This window comes from Lipotes vexillifer, unplaced genomic scaffold (genome assembly GCF_000442215.2).
Source record: "Lipotes vexillifer unplaced genomic scaffold, Lipotes_vexillifer_v1.1 scaffold281, whole genome shotgun sequence".
Lineage (NCBI taxonomy): Eukaryota > Metazoa > Chordata > Mammalia > Artiodactyla > Lipotidae > Lipotes > Lipotes vexillifer.
This window is the reverse complement of record NW_006779624.1, coordinates 924,554-930,030: the sequence shown is the minus strand read 5'-3', so window position 1 is coordinate 930,030 and position 5,477 is coordinate 924,554.

Here is a 5,477-nt window from a genome sequence, read left to right as displayed (position 1 = left end):
GCCCTGCATTAAATGGTTCAGGTAGATGAAGAGAGAGGCGGGATGCAGGATGTACTTTGGATATGAATTTTGCTCTAGGAGGATGAAGGAACATGATATGTCAAGATTCCTATTATTGCTCCTAAGTGTAAGGAGTAATATTTACTGTACAAGGGTAACACTAGAAAAGTGAAATTTTTGCGATGAAAGAATAAAAATTAATTTTGTACTTTCTAAGTTTGAAAAGAATGTGAAACATACATAGAGAGCTGTCGATAAGGTAGTTGAATACATGTAGTTTAGAAACGGTCTGGTCTTGTTATGAAAGTTTGAGAAATGTCTGCATTTGGTTATATCTTTTAAAGATTTCAGAATGAATGAGATTGTATATAGAGGGAGTGGAGAGGAGCAAGGCACAGGGAAAAATCTCTGGAATATTAACTTAGTTGTCAAGTAGAGATTGATAAAATGTAACCAAAAATGTAAGGGTTTGGAAAGTATTACATTGGATCAAATACTATTAAGAGATCACTCATGTCCTTTAGATTTAACAAAAGTAGCTCACTAGTGAGTTAGTCTGAAGACATTTGTGTAGTGTTAGGAGAGAATCACGCCACAGTGAGTCAAAGAGCACATTCTTTGGTGGAGAAATACTGAAAGACAGAAGTAAGGTAACTAAACTTTACTAAGAACCTTGTCTGTTCAGAGGTGGTAAAAGATAGGGAAACATCTGAGGTAGCTTGCAAGGTTAACAGGTGGAATTTTTTGTTTGGGTTTTGAGCATTATTTGCTTTTCATTTGTATTTATTACTTTGAACACACTGTTGATAAGAGGCAAATAAAGCTTTTATCTAAGTACCTACCACTGGAAAAAAAGAAAAGGAGTGTTAAAGTTTGCATCAGATCACTGATTAAAAAAAAAAAAAAGATAATGCTAAGACTCCACTCCACCTCATATTTTCCCTACCTTATCTCCAAAAGACAACACTTAACATAATGTAAGAATGAGTCATTCCAATGTAAGTTTTGTATTTTCACTTTATATAAATAAATAAATATAGAATTTAGTTGTATGTTTTAAAATTTGTATAACTGTTCTTTCTCATAGTGTTTCATACTTTGGCAAATAGCTTTCTAAACTTGTGTTTTGATATTTATCCAGGGATACAAATAGATAGAGCTCATTTTGTTTACTATTTATTATTCTGTTGTTAGAATAAATTAAAATATAATTCATTTATTCACCCCTGAGGGACATTTAAGATTCCCATGTACTTAGTTCCTACAAACAGAGATATAGTAACTTTCTTATATGTCTCTTTTTGAAAGTTTAAGAGATTCTCTAGGGTAGATACATAAAAGTACAATTGATGGGTTGTAGGTTACATGTCTTGTCTTCCTTGCTTGGAAATTTTATTTTGCCTTATAATTACCAATTTTACTATTTCCAAAATATATATTTTCTAAACTTTAGACATTGATTTTCTTGTAAACTTGTTCATCAGGGAATGATAATTTACTCTTCCATTACTCTCTTTACTGATTAGTAGTAGGGTTGAGCATTTATTTGATTATTGTCCTTTAGGTTTCTTCCTCCTTGAACTGCCTGTTTTTATACCTTTTATCCATTGTGACTTTCCTTCTTGAGTTGTAGGTGATCTGAGATGTGAACAATAAGGGATCCTGGGCACAGGGTATATGTAAGGAAATACTTGTCATCATTTTGAGACCCCTTGGTAAATCTATAATCTGTCAAAAGCAGAGAGAGTTCATTAAATGTTTGTTAGTTTTACTTCTCTTTCTCCATTTTGCCAAAGAGCTTCAGCTAAGTTTCTGTATGTTTTGCTGTATAAATTAGTCTTGTTAAATATATCTGCGGTCTCTTTCTACCAATCTGAAGCTCTGCTATGATGTTCCAAAAATCTTAATATAAAGAAATATAAGAATGTTGGTGTTTATTTAAAGAAAACAACTACAATTTTGTTTTTGTACTCTTTTCTAATTTTTTTTTTAAATTTCACTTAAGAAAATGTATACTTCAGAAACAATCTTTCTCAAGTGTAGTGAAAAGAAGCAACACTCAAAAAGGACAAGCACTTTAACTCTAACGCCCAATATTCACCCCTACCTGAAGCTCAAATAGGAGGACTAAACCCAGCAGACTGTTGTGAATTCTGTTCCTGTTTTTGTTGTTTAGAAACTGCACTGCTAAGTATGTTTATGAGCCTGGAAGATTCTTTCAAAAAATAATATAAATAATACAATGAAAATGATAATAATAGTAACAAAGCTGCCTTCCAAAGAGAATTTTTGCATACTCTGACTTCTCTTCTAGAAAAATCAAGATAAAGAAATGTATTTTTCCATTGATAAGAAAATTTTAGTCTATGAAGTATTCAGTTCAATCATTGAAGCATGCACCTCAATCAAATACAGTGAATTGGGAAAAACACACAATTAAATTGTATCTGTAAAGTTTGTTTCTTGAGTTGTAGAGCAATCTAAAATTATGAGTAAATCAGGCATCTAGGAAATTATGCAACATTTTAATCAATTATGCCCTGAAAGGCCTTGGCAAGAGAGTAGTCAAATCAGTAAAATCTGCAACTAATTCATAAGATAGTGCATACTGATCAATGCATTATGGTACTCTATCACCAATGGGTAAATGCAAATTGAAATTCATCATATTTATTTTCAACTTTGTACCTATTCAAAATCCTAACCTAACAGTCATGCCTATAAAGATCATACTACATATATACTTCCTCCCCACATACAAACCTGATACATCTCAAAGTTCATCATTAATTATATCTGGGACCCAGATGACACAGGAACAGTTATTCAAGTAGATACTAAGTGTGAACATAGCCTTGAATTCTGCAAACATTCTATAAGTCAGAAGAAAAGTAAACTCATTCTTCATTTTGTATGTGTGTCAACCACACAGAGTTTCCAGATTCTATTCTTTAGCTAGATCTACAAATTTCACTGTGACCCCACCAATTTGCAGAGAATAGATTCAATGTTATCATGTAATTTTTTTAAGTTGGAAAAGAGGAAGACCTTTATTGTTTTAGATGAAGCACTAAGGGGACAGTACTAGCTTTCTTCAGTTTGTAATGTAAAGTCAATCTTTTCATCTAACTGGAGTCATTATAACAGAAAAATTACAAATGTGGGGAGGGAAGTACTACTCTTTTTTCACTCTGTCTCTTTTTGTTCCTCCATCCTGGTTAACTTTTAAAATTAGTGTTCTTTTATTTTCAATTCTCCATATTTCTAATTTAGATGATAAACATAAATCACTCTCCCATACTTATGATTCATCACACAAGTACATAACTCATAAATATATACACCCACATGCATGAACACACACTTGTGGTGGATCAACTTCCAAAAATATCAATAATCTGATTGGAGCTATGAATCGCAGTGTATGTAAAGGGCTTTTAATATTAATATAACATGCACTGTAGGTTGTAATTAGGTGCCAAATCACCCACAGCCTCTCATTCAAAAAGTGTAAAAACAAAGTAGATGTATAAAAGGAGAAGTAAATGTACACTGATATAATAAGAGCTAAGTGTGGGAATGGGGGGCGTGTGGTGGGGATGAATAAACAAAAATATGTACAATCACATCTAAGCACTATATACAACATGCTGACCCAAACCGCATTGGAGTTTTCAATATATCCTTAAGTCTTTCCTTCCTAAATGTATGGTAATGAAACTTTCCAGGAATTAACTGCCAAATTAATTTGAGCTTTATAGGATGACCTCATGCCCTGCAGCAAGCTATCGCTCCAGATATATGTCAAAATGAGGAATGCCTTACTTGTAAATACTGAAGGCAAAACGTAATGGTGTAGTTTGTGAAAAGGCAATGCAATGGCCTTCCTGGCTTTTCTGGACATAAATAACTACTTTATCTAATATAGAGTCATAAAAATTTTAGGAGTCTTAAAACAGGGATAGTTTATATAAGAGAAAGGGTGCCTACTGTTATTTACACTGTATGTCAGATCCTGTGGATTTAACATGGGTGATCCAATATAGCATAGTCCATCAGAAAAAGTCTATCTCCAAGAAAAGAATGGTATAGGAGGTATAGAGTATGATTGGGTACTTAAAAGCTAATTGTTTCTTAGCTGAAGGATTTGAGAGAATTTTAGTGTAGATCATGAAACATAGTTTGAGCACACTAATGAGGGGTCTAATTTATTTCAAGCAAAGTGAATAACATTTTCAAAGACACAAATTATGAACTTGTGTGATATGTTGAAGGAACAAAGGTTTGATTAATATGGCTGGACATTGATTATAACTAGAAATACTCTATGGAAGCTGATCATGAAAAGCTCCATATGTTATATTTGAAGGCCCTAAAATCGGGAGGAAAATCTGCACTTAAGATTCTGAGAAGAAAAAGGGAGCAGTGCCTGGGATACGGTGCCTTCAGGCATCAAATGTTCACCTATAACCACTCTAGTATATAAGCTAATTTCTTCCATTAGTGTGTTTATTTTTTATTGTTAGGTAGGTTTTTATCATAAATGGGTGTCTACAATTACCAAACTTGTATTATCTATCTAAACACTATTTGTTTATTTTTTTCTCCTTTACCAGTGTAAGGTAATGAATTATAATTCCTAATGTTAAATGATCCTTTCATTTCTAGGAGAAACCTTAATTGATCATGATATTTTCTTCTTCTACTCACCTAAACTCAATATGTTAATTCTTTGTTTTGGATGCTTAAACCTATTGAGTGACACACTTCTATTTTTCACCTAATATTCATTTTTATCATTATTCTCTTTAGCATTTTACCTGAGGACATGGCACATGGCTGCAGACTGCATTTCTCATCTTTCTATGTAACTAATAAGGTCATGTGACTATGTTTTAGACAATGTTAGATGAAGAAAAGAGGTGTGCAGGACTTGCGAGTAATGTACCTTAAAGGAAGCAGCTAACTCTCCAAGGTTTTTATTTTTAATTCTCCTAGTTTGAAACTTGAATATGGTGGATGTGACTACTCATTATTGACCATAGATTCAACAAAATTTAGGGGATGAAAGAGTAAGAAAAAAGGAACCTGAGCCTCTGGATGACCTAGTGAATCATACTGTTCACTTCCACAGCCTACATACTGAAATTTTTATGTAAGAGGGAAGGAAAAATTAAAAGAGTTATTTCCCTCTATCTCTCTTTTATAGTAATTTATATGCCACACAAATTATCTGTCTCTTAAGTTTGATAGACTTCATCTATTAAATCATCTAAACTAACATAGAAACAGATGTTCATTCACTTCTCTGAAAAATAATTTTATTAAAAGTTGAATTTCTAAAAAGAATATTTATAATACATGTGAATTTCATACTAAATAACAGTAATTACAGATCTAGGGCTTAATCCTCAAAGTCCATTATGCCATATTCTCTCCACTCATATGTCCTCTTTGGATACACATATACAAAAGTT